This window comes from Pogona vitticeps, chromosome 1 (genome assembly GCF_051106095.1).
Source record: "Pogona vitticeps strain Pit_001003342236 chromosome 1, PviZW2.1, whole genome shotgun sequence".
NCBI classification, from domain to species: Eukaryota; Metazoa; Chordata; class Lepidosauria; order Squamata; family Agamidae; genus Pogona; species Pogona vitticeps.
The window spans coordinates 329,177,994-329,190,227 of record NC_135783.1 but is presented as its reverse complement, the minus strand read 5'-3'; the positions used below and the strand labels follow the sequence as shown (position 1 = coordinate 329,190,227).

General features: G+C 42.7%; 1 protein-coding gene across 13 annotated transcripts in view; it reads left to right on the top strand.

The window, feature by feature from the left end:
• Positions 1 to 12,234, top strand: part of EML5 (EMAP like 5) — a 108,083-nt gene that overhangs the window by 76,961 nt on the left and 18,888 nt on the right. The gene's annotated exons all lie outside the window — the stretch shown is intronic.

The following is a 12,234-nucleotide window of genomic DNA, read 5'->3' as shown; positions in this document are numbered from 1 at the left end:
CTGGAGCCCGATGATATTCTGGGCAATTTTAATGGTTCTCTGTAGAGCTTTTTTGTCCGCTACAGAGCTACTCCCAAACCATGCCAGAATGCCATAGGTTAGGACACTCTCAGTGGTGCTACGATAGTATGACAGAAGTAAATGCTGAGATAAATTTAACTTGCCAAGCATTCTCAGGAAATACAGCCTCCTCTGTGCCTTCTTCATTAGCATGTTGGCATTTATAGTCCATGAGAGGTCCTCTGAGATGTAAGTACCCAGAAATTTGAAACTACCAACTCTCTCCACTTCCTCACCGTTTATGTACAGTGGTAAATGTACATTTCTCTTCCTCCTAAAATCAATTATGAGTTCTTTAGTTTTTTTGATGTTAAGTGTGAGATGATTTTCTTTACACCAAAGTATCAACCTTTGTACTTCCTTTCTATAAGCAGACTCATTGTTCTTATTTATGAGCCCCACCACTGTCGTATCATCTGCAAATTTAATAATTGCATTGGTGTTATACAGTGGGGTGCAATCATGTGTGTACAGGGAATAGAGGAAGGGACTTAGCACACAGCCCTGGGGAGCTCCTGTACTTAGTACCAGGGTAGAAGAATGGTGAGATCCCATCCTTACTGACTGTGGCCTATCTGTCAGAAAATCCTTTATCCACATGCAGATCTCCTGAGGTAATCCCAGGTTGATCATTTTAAAAAACAACCTATTTGGTAGAATGGTATTAAAAGCAGAGCTATAATCCACAAACAACAGCCTCGCATAAGTTCCCTGATGTTCTAAGTCGCTCAGTACAGTATGGAGTACAATGGACACAGCATCGTCAGTAGATTTATTTTTCCTGTATGCAAATTGCCATGGGTCCAAAGAAGGTGGAAGACTAGCCTTAATGTAATCCAGCACCAATCTCTCAAAACATTTCATAACAACAGATGTTAAATTTTGTTACATAACAAAACATGAACCATTGACCTAATAAATGGGGAACGCTACAGACGGCAAGGCCAGTCACCTTTTATACATCATGAGACATACACTGGGATTTTAATGCATATAAACTGCAAATCTGCATCTATTCTGTTAGCCTAATTGAGGCTTTTAAAATACTATTGTTAAACAACTGGGGAGTCTGGTTGATATCCAGCAAATCATTCTGAGACCTATCAGTAGACTTCTGCATGCCTTATTTGAATGAATTAAGAAGGTTTTTCCTCATGAGCCTAAATATTCTATGGCATCTTTTCTTGGTTCCTTTAATAGGATTTTCTCCACAGACTCACTGCTGAGTCAAGCCAGTCCTTACATCTACGGGCCACATGGTTAACAGATTTGCTCTCATCATAGATCACTCTAAGATGCTTTCAGTGGATACAACTCCAGTGTTGATTTGCTTAACCACATTTCAGGTTATAGAGGACAATAGCAGACCCAGCAATACATGGGACGAGTGCATTTTGTCAACCCTGAAGAAAAGCATTGAGGACTACCCATTTGAACATGCAATGTTAACTTAGTTTTTGCTATAGTTACTTGTTCTTGATTGGACAAATTGGCAGTTTCAAAGCCAAACATACCAAAATCCTTGAAGGATAGACATCACAGTATATTTGTGTCAGCATCTCTCCTTGAAAAAATTATCCTTGTACATGTTCTAGGTTAGTACCATGGCTGTGGCTGGCTGGCAATGCAGTAAGACTTACAATGTGCTTTTAACTTTAAAATGTTAACCTTAGTCAGAATTGTCCTTGGGACCCAGGACAGTTGAGAGCAGGAGGAAAACTATTTGGCATTTGTGTTTGTAGAAAAAAAAAGACAAGAAACAAAATCTGTCATCTGAAAAAAATAAAGGGTAGTTCAGTCACATCAGTCTAGGGTCAAGAGTTTGTACCAGTTGCAAATCTAAGTAACAGGACCCTAGTCGATCTTGTAGACCTTATTGATGAATGATGGAGGAATTTATCTACAAAGGATTCGCCTCGTTGTAACAAATGCTATCAGACTGTCTGTTGTGGCAGATTCTTGCATCACTGTTAAGAACTAGGCTTTAGGATTTGCCAAAGATTTCCCTAGAACAAAATCAAAGCTATACAAATACTTTGACATTGTTTTAGAGATGGGAGTAACCAAGCTGTAACCAAGGAACCTGAGATATTCCAGAGTCTATTCTCTACCCGCCTCCCAAAAAGGATTAAAGATATCAGGCCAGTCTTGAATCTAAAGTGGCTAGAGAGCCACTTCAAAATGGAAAAGAGCCCTTCAAAAAGGAAAATCTGATGGCTATAATATCAGCCATCAAACACAGATAGTAGCCATGGCAGAGGTATGCTGCAGGACATACTGACACACATCTCACACAGGATGTTCCTTCTGTTTTGAACACAGAGGTTTCCAGTTCTAATCTCTGCCTTTTGGGCTCTTGGCAGCCTCCAGAGTATTTACAAAGGTGCTGAACATGCTGAACATATGAGGTCCAACCAAACGTCTTTAGCTCCCCAGCCTTAGTGTCCTTCACAACCATTCAAATTACAGTAACCGATTTCCAACCAATCCCTTCATGGGACATCAGCACAACTGAAAACAATTGACTTCCAGCCTCTTATGGATAATTTTGTTTGAGAAATGCTTTTAGATGTGTGTTGGAAGAAAAACAGCCTATGGCTGGTCTTGGGTTGTGCAGTTAGTTCCAAAGCTGGCTGCAACTTCAGGGAAATGTTCCTCACTTTAGATGAAACATGCAGGTTCCTGTTGATATGTAGTATTGACACAGTTTTTGATAGACAAATATTCCATGAAATTGTATATTTACTCTCCTGGATTACCATAGTATCTCTAATAAGAGTGTACCAGACAAAACTTTTATTTTTTCATCCACCCCATAAAAGAAAAGGAAATGGGTGTTCCCACCCACTGCTGGAAATTGTTGTCCATCGTTATTCTTTGAATGACAAATTATGCTTGATACTTTGTGAGGATTAACTTGATTTCAGACTATTACCTTAAGCAGGCATAGGAAGCCTATGACACTCAGAATTTTTAGATGCCCATCAAGTCCGAGTAGTATGGCTATTTTTCAGTGATAATTTTTTGTAAAGTATTTATTTAAGGACAGGGTAGGGTATACAAAAAGTAAGGGGGGATAGGGAAGAGGGGGGAAAAGGTTAGGCGGATAGGAGAACACGGAGTATACAATCATCCGATCAATTCATATTACAATAACAAATCAACTTTTTGCTTTTTCACAGTTTGATTACCCTCCTGCTTTCATCTTATCATTTAATTTTAGTTTAATTCTATGTTACTCCAACACTATCTGGTAACTGCAGCCATTTATACAATAAATCCCATTGTTCCGTTTCCTTTTGCATTGAACAGTCTTTCAGCCCATCTGACAGAATATCCATTTTTATCACTTCCCATATTTTTACAATAAGATTCTTTTGTTTCATTATCTCTTCTTGGGATTTTTAACATAATGCTTTTTAATTTTGGAAGCTGCATAGGTCACTGGATAACTCTCTATCCCATCTATGTTACCTGGAGTCATGCCCGATAAGGACGGTTCTAAAGTTTGTACAACTTAAGTGCTGTTTGGTATATAATGTCCCCTCTTTCATCAGATCTTCTATTTTGCTAAGACCTTCATTCACTTGCTGAAACCCTGTTGTTATTGTCTTTTGCATAGTAATCTGCCATTCCTTTTCTATTTCTTGTACCACTATTCCAAAACTTTGGGAATGAACAGACCAAGTCTCCATTTGATGTCTTAAATTTTGGGGGGCCATCTCAGGCTTTCCAGTGAGTGGGTTTTGTATAGATGATACTATGCCCTTAACCACAATGATCACCCCTTAGATTCAACATTTCCACAATTTTATCAACAATCCAAACCGCTAATCATAAACCTCCGCTTAGATCCCCTTCCAATCTTTATCCAAATATTATAATGTAAAAATCAACTTTTAACCCAGGAAATTCAAAATCAAATAGAACCGTGGCACAATTATTTCTTCTTCTCCAGAGTTTAGCAAGCTACACGCAGTCCGACAAACAAAACAACAGTCACAGAGTCTCAAACTGTCCAGTAGTTGTCCTTGAAGCCCGGCTTATAATCTTTCCATTAACCCATTGATACTCCTCAGTCCAGTCAACCATGTCAGCTCCTTCTTTCTTCTCCAGAAAACAACCAGATTCTGTTATTAAAAGTTCACAGAGTCCAGGAAAGGGAAAAGAGAAATACGTCCAAGCCAAACTGCATTCACAAAACACAAGTCTCTTAAATCCTGTCCGATGGTATTACCATCTGGGATTCTTTTCCAGAAACATAAGATTTATTTTTCCGTCTCACTCGCTCGGCTTTGAAACCAGCCTGCTGTATTAAGAGTTCACTTGGGGAGGAGAGTTAGTTTCACTTTTGAATGAGACTGATAAGATAGGTTTGCCGCTGCTTTTCTTCTTTCAGCCAAATATTTTCATTCTTATTTTCAGCTTAATGGGGCTTGTTTCATAAATCAAAGGCTTCAGCTTACTTAGTTGTTATATATTTTAAGCTTATATTGGTTGTTCTCTTCTCCCCCAGTAAAGGGTTACTTATGGCTCAGTGCCAATACTATGGCTCCCTGCCTCCGATCCGTGCTCGGTGATTTCTTCAGAGGGAAGAAGTCCGGGTTTGCCTCCCATTCTTCTCCTTCTGCTGCTCACCATTTGCTTCAGAGAGAATTCTCCTAGACTCTCCTTCAATCCCCATTTCAAAGAGGGGATCCCGGACCGGACGGTTCCAGTTTTTCCAGAGAGAGCTCTTCTCTGGAGCTACTGGCAGCACCGCAACAAAGCCCCGCCCTCGCTATTTTTCAGTGATAATGAGAGCTGAAACCTAACAACATGGGAAAAAGCATGAGTTCTCAACACTTATCTAAAGCAGTGTTTGAAGCTCAAAAGAAACATTATGAGTTTAACATAATGTTAAAATGACTATTAGCATGGCATAAAATATTGAACGTTCTTTTGTCTTGTAGTTGCAGCAGCAAAGAAGAGTTTTAGAATAATAATTGTATTTTTATTCTTAAATTCCATACTATTTAAGGATTATCTGCCTCATTTAAGAAATCTACAGATTTTCCTTTACACGTATTCAGAACAGAAGATAGCCCCGAACTCTGTAATGTGGTTCTACTGCCCAAATTTTTCATTAACCATTTTTGAACTTAAACATCTTAGCACTGCAGAGCTGTAAGGGATCCAATGAATCACTGAGTCCAGACCTTGTCAAGGAGGTACTGTGGGGAATTGAACTCCCAACTTCTGGCTCTACAGCCAGATACCTAAACCATTGAGCTATCCAGCTGCCATGTTATTTCTGTGCTCCCCATGTTTGATGTAGGCAGTAGCAGTTGCAAGGGCAAGAGAGCAAGTAGGCTTTATTTTTCATATATATATATATATATATATATATATACACAGTGGTGCCTCGCTTAACGAGCGCCCCGTTTAACGAAAAAATTGCATAGCAATGGCTTTTTTGCCATCGCTTTTGTGATCGCACAACGATCTTGCCTATGGGGAAAAATCGCTTTCCCCCAGCTGAGGGGGGAGCTTTGAAGCCCTGCCGCTCAGCTGGGGGAAAATGTCGGCAGTGGGCTGCAGCCTCGGAAGGACCCCGAAGCCACCGTCCCCTGCCGACAATTCCCTTCCGAGCTCTCAAAGGGCCCCCTCCGATATTGGAGAAAGCCCTTTGAGAGCTCGGAAGGCTCTCAGCGGTGGCAGGGGAAGGGTACGTGGGTGTCGAAGGCTTCCAGGCCTTTGCCTGGAAGCCTTGTGGACACCCCCCCACCCTGTCCCCGCTGCCGGCAGCCACCCCACGCCGCCTACCCCGGCCGTTCTCGGACGCCTGGAAGTCCGAGAATGGCTGGGGAAAGTGGCGCGGGGAGGCTTCAAGCATCGGGGACAGGGTGGGGGTGGATCGGGAAGCTTGAAGCCTACCCGCGCCGCTTACCCAGGCCATTCTCGGACTTCCAGGCGTCCGAGAACGGCCAGGGTAGGCGGCGTGGGGAGGCTGCCAGCGGCGGGGACAGGGTGGGGGGGTGTCCGCAAGGCTTCCAGGCAAAGGCCTGGAAGCCTTCGACACCCCCGTACCCTTCTGGAAGTCCGAAAACGGCCGGGCTAGGCAGCGCAAGGAGGCTTTAAGCGGCGGGGACAGGCTGGGGGTGGATCGGGAAGCTTGAAGCCTCCCCGCGCTGCTTACCCAGGCCGTTCTCGGACTTCTGGAATTCCGAGAACGGCCGGGGTAGGCGGCGCGGAGAGGCTTCAAGCTTCCCAAACCACCCCCCAGCCTGTCTCCGATGCCGGTAGCCTCCCCACGCCGCCTACCCAGGCCGTTCTCGGACACCTAGGTGTCCGAGAACGGCTGGGCTAGGCAGCGCAAGGAGGCTTTAAGCGGCGGGGACAGCCTGGGGGGTGGATCAGGAAGCTTGAAGCCTCCCCGCGCTGCTTACCCAGGCCGTTCTCGGACTTCTGGAAGTCTGAGAACGGCCGGGGTAGGCGGCGCGGAGAGGCTTCAAGCTTCCCGATCCACCCCCCAGCCTGTCTCCGCTGCTTGAAGGGTAACCGGCGGTTGGTGGGATCCAAGCCCGGGATGCCTGAAAGGCATCCCAATCCCACCACCCTCCCCCCCGCAGCTTGGATCCGAGCTGCAGCGGCTACCCCAGCCATGGCCGGACTCTAGGGAGTCCAGCCATGGCTGAGGTAGCCGCCATGGGTCAGATCCAAGCCGCGGGGGGGGGGAGGGAAAAAACCGGATAATCCGTTCCAATTGGAACAGATTAACCGGTTTTCAATGCATTCCTATGGGAAATGGTGCTTCACATAACGATGTTTTCACATAACGTTTTTTTTTCTGGAACCAATTAACATCGTTATGTGAGGCACCACTGTATATATATTTACTTGTTCCTTTTTAAGAGAATAGTGTTTTTGAAACTGCATAATCCCTTTTTGTAATTTTAAATATCTGAATAGATTGTGATTGTACGTATAACATTAAAACACGTTTTTACTGATGTCCCATATACTGTCCTCATTATTTTCCATCAATGAATAGGTATTTGTGTGGCACAAGGTGCTGGACATAGTTGAAAACTGATTTAAAGATTTTGGTGAAGAATTATTGAAACTAGAAATACATTTACCATTTATAATTCGAATTGTTCACACTTTCTCTGGATATGAATGCTAGACAGAAACCTTGAATTATCAAAAAAGAAAACCATGCAGGTTTTTATTTAGCATTGTATTCGTTTTTATATTGCCAGTCAAAGGAAAACCTGGTGTTCTAGCTCTATCCCCTTTGAAGGAATTTTTTTTTCATCTGCAAGGGGAATGCCTTGTGTCATTTGCTCTTGCACCAAAATGTTTTAATCCATAAGGTGCATTGTGTGAGAAATTCATGATCTTACAATTCTTTTGAGTAAGTTCATGTCAATGGGTCTAGACTTTATTTTATAGTTTTCCAATAGCTGTTTCTTCTTTGTACTATAAACATAGCTGAGCTGGTTCTTACAGGGTTTGTGTGTTTTTGTGATAATTATTCTTATTGCTGAACCTAAACTCACTTGTGAGGAGGATATATAGTTTGTGGTGCTTCCTATGTCATTTGAGTAGGGAGAGAAGGAAAGTTAAGAAGCAGAGTTTATTTCTTGGACTGTTACTGGCAAGGTTTAAGTTTGTGAAAGAAAATATACATGTACTCAGACTACACCTATTTGCCAGGAACTGTTTTTTGGTGCCTAGTTCACTATTTCGATTTTGATTCTTGGTGTAATGTTTGACTTTGCCTTAAAAATTTTTGAATTGTGCAAAAACACGCACAACGATTCTTCCAGTTTCACTCTGCAGATCCATTCCCCTAGATGGCTAGAAGCTTAAGGCTGTAAAAAAGAATGCATTCTGATCCTAGAAATGTCACTGCTCTGCTTTACCTTCCATTTTCCCATTGTTGTTATGTGTTGTCGCCCTCAACTTATGGCAACCCCATGAATGACTGATCTCCAAAATGTCCTGCTCTCAACAGCCCTTCTCAGCTCTTGCAAACTCAACAGATTGCTTGTTATGGCCTTGGAGTGGGTCTTAGGGGGTAATTTAAGTAGCCCCACTTTTTGCCTGTAATATAGTCATGGATCTAACATGTTGGGGTGTGTGACACCCTCACATTTTAGAATGAGCCATTCCCAAATATAATAGTACTCCCTGACTGTCATAAGTCACTCTTTTCCAGATGTAGGGTTTTGGTTGAAATTTGATTAAAGGGGCTATTTTTAAAGTGTTTCACACTAACTAAAAGCAAGTTAGAAAGACCAGAACTATTGTTTGCTGTATTTCAGAGCTTTAATGGAATTGTGGGTGCCTGGACAGATATGTAAAAATATCTCAATTGTGTTCTCGGTTTCTCCTCTCTGTGTAGGTAGCCCTGATCTGATGCTGCTGACATTTAAAAATAGCTTATTGGTGTGAATAAAGAATGTATCTTCATTTTCCTGTTTCTAGTTACTTTGTTCTATTTTACCCTCCTACCCCAAAATAGCCGCGGTGGCTGGTTTCTGATTGCTAGTAGTATATGAAGCACTTCATCTGGAAATGCTCTGTCAATTTTCATAGAATTCTGGTAGATGCTGGATGCTAAAACTACAAACCTATGCCCTCTTAAATGGCAAAAAGGCCCACTGAGTACAGTGTGCTGCTGTTTTAAACACTGGGTGACTTACATCAGAATAGACATGTGCAAGATTGCATTGCTAATCTGTAGCTCATACCAGATTGTCACAGCAGTAAAGCTATTGTTGGGCATCTGGCATTACTTGCATCCATTACCATTAAGAACTTTTGAAGGAAAAAGAAGTATAGAAATTTCTTTTGTCTTCTACTTTCTGTCAAACCCAAAGACAGACAATATCATTCTAATGTGAAGTGATGTCTTTTAACAAATGCAGCAAATATTCCTTCACTTTCTTTGCTTTCTGCTATATCCTTCTGCCACCGTATGATATCAGCATAGGAAAACTAGCAGGGACTAAAGAAGTATGCAAGATCTGCATGATAACAACATAGCACAACTGGCCTGGTAACACCATGCTAATACTGTACAAATTTTCACTCAAAGCCCATGCTTGCCTTCTGAGTTTGATGAGATGTTACCAATTGTCAGATAATCATTCCTTTCCATAATGCATCCTATACATTGCTGTCATAAGTTTCAAAATGATATAATGGGGGGGGCTGCAGATTGTTGCCATCTGTCTATGTTCTCATGTTGTGTTTCTGTCATTAAAGTAATACAAACTACATGTTTTCAAGTACTTTTTAGTTAGATGAATTAGTTTGTGTGTTATTAAAACAGCAGTTCATTTCAGGAGGAACTGATTACATTTTTGAGCCTTAATGAGCTGTAAGTATCTTTGGTGCCTAGAGATGAGTTACACTCTCTTCTCTTTATAAATTCATAACAGGACTGTACTGACTCATATATCTGTGAAAATTCTCAGTCATCCAAGTGAAGTTATCTGGAAGTTGAGTCATGGCAACTAGACTTCTTTCTTATGTTGACATATTTTGCTACTTATCCAAGTATCTTCTTCAGTCTGAGGAGAGTTGGTAGGACACCCCTGATATATCCTCCATGTTGGTTTCACTTCCCCCTGGTCTAAATAGGCTTATTAGTTGAACAAAGGACTGGGGGTGAGTGAAATAGAAACACGATAGAAATCTACAGAAAACCTACACACACTGATCAGTACCTGCAGTTTGACTCTCATTACCCATTGCAATACAAACTGCGGGTCATCAGGGATCATAAACCACAGAGCACGAAACATCCCCACCTCCACAGAAACCAAGAAGAAGGAAGACGGAAATCTGAAGACAGCCCTTAAGGCCTGTGCAGAACCAAAATGGGCCTTTAACAAAGCAATATCCCAACCTAGCAGGACAATGGAACAGGCTGAGACCCAGAGCCAATGGAAGAACCTGGTTATTCCTTACATGGTGATTTTGTTGGAAAAGCTCAAAAGGATTTTTGGTAAAACCACATACCCATGCACTTCAAACCCACAAACACACTAAGGCAGAGACTTGTCCACCCAAAACACAACAGGAGTAATATAGTATACAGTGGTGCCTCGACTTACGAACATCCCTACTTATGACCACTTCGAGTTACAACCAGCTCCGGTAACAAAATTTGGCTTCTACTTGCGACTGGAGCTTCCACTTACGAACAGAAAAAGGCAGGGGGAAAAGGCGGGAAATTCTAATTTCTAACTGTAGATGGCGACGAGGCTGCTTCTTTGTAGCTCTTTCGCCCCAGCAGTTAGAGAGTGTGCGTCGTCGGAGGCTTGGGACTGCCTCGCTTCTGCTTCTGAGTAAGCGTGTGTGTGTGTGTGTGTGTGTTTGCAGGGAGGCTTCGGGCTGCCTGGTAAGGTAAGGTGCTGTTTTCTGCTGTTTAAAAACTGTTCTGGGTCTTTTTGCAGTGTGGTTTTGGGCTGGATAGGTTATGTTTCTGTGCTGTGATGGTTCTTGGGGGGTTATTTGGTTGGTTGGTCCCCCCCCCGTTTCCAATCTTGGAGGTTTTTGTTGCTTTTTGGAGTGTTTTTTCCCATTTCTGATGGGTCTTGGGGGTTGTTTGTTTTTTGTCCCCCCCCCCATTTTGATGGGTCATGGGTGGTTTGGTTGCTTTTTGGTTTTTTCCCATTTCCAATGCGTCCTGCATGCTTTACTTGCTTTTTCTTTTGTTTTATTTGCATTTCTGACCTGCCGCCTTTGTTCTCTGTGCATTTCCAATCTGCTTCATTTGTTTTCTGTGCATTTCCAGTGGGTCTTGCATGCTTGATTGCTTTTCTCCTCCCCCCCTTTGGCCAGAAGGGATTAATTGCGTTTCCAATGAGTCTTGCAATAATTTTTTATTTTTATCTTTGGCCGGAATGGATTAATTGCATTTCAGTGCATTCCTATGGGAAATGGTGCTTCGACTTACGACCGTTTTGAGTTACATCCATTTTCTGAAACGGATTATGGTCGTAAATCAAAGCACCACTGTATGTGGTCCAATGCAAAGAGGAGTGTTCAGACCTCTACATTAGAGAAACGAAAGAGCCACTAAATGGCCCAGCACAGGACAGACAACAGCTCAGGACCACAACCGGCAGTATTCCTTCATTTGGAGGAAAAGGACACTCATTTGATGACCAAGATGTACTCATTTTGGACCAAGAAGATTCGTTTGAGAGAAGGTGTCAAGGAGGCCATACATGTGCATATAGAAAATCCCTCACTCAAGAGGGGTGGAGACCTTAGATACAATCTGTCTCCCATTTATCATGCTGCCCTTTCATCTATCCCCAGAAAGATTAGGACCTCACCCACCAGAAATACCACTGTTAGCGACTCATGACGATGGATGAAGGACAGCAGAAGTGGGATTTTCACTCACCCCCATCCTTTGTGCATCTAACAAGCCTATTCAGACCAGGGGGAAGTGAAACCAACATGGAGGATATATCAGGGGTCTCCTACCAACTCTCCTCAGACTGAAAAGCTACTTGGATGAATAATGAAACGTTTCAACCTAATAAGAAAGAAGTCCAGCTGCCATGATTCAACTTTCAGATACTGACTCGTAGTATTCCAATAAGAAAACAACACAGAAAGGATTGGAAAAGTGTGAACTTAGGGACCAAAAGTGAAAAGGTAGTCTTTGCCAGGGAATCTTACACTTCTGAGGCTGGTAAATAGCTATAGTGAAGAGTGGAGGTGAGCACAAACTGCTGATTTGGTGGGCCATTTCCCAGCCAAACAGCTGATCCAGTGTCCTGCCCCCTCTAGCAGGCATCCACTTGATGCCAGCACCTAACTACTGAGGGGGTGCCCGCTGGAGGGACAGGATGTTGAAGTGCAGATCAGTTGTTTAATTGGGAAACAAACTGCACTGAACCAGCAGTTTGTGCCAACTCTAATCAAGAGAAAAATGCTAAAGCAAAGTAAGGTAAAGGTAAAGGTTCCCCTTGACAATTTTTGTCCAGTCGTGTTCGACTCTAGGGGGCGGTGCTCATCCCCGTTTCCAAGCCATAGAGCCAGCGTTTTGTCCGAAGACAATCTTCCGTGGTCACATGGCCAGTGCGACTTAGACATGGAACGCTGTTACCTTCCCACCGAGGTGGTCCCTATTGATCTACTTGCATTTGCATGCTTTCG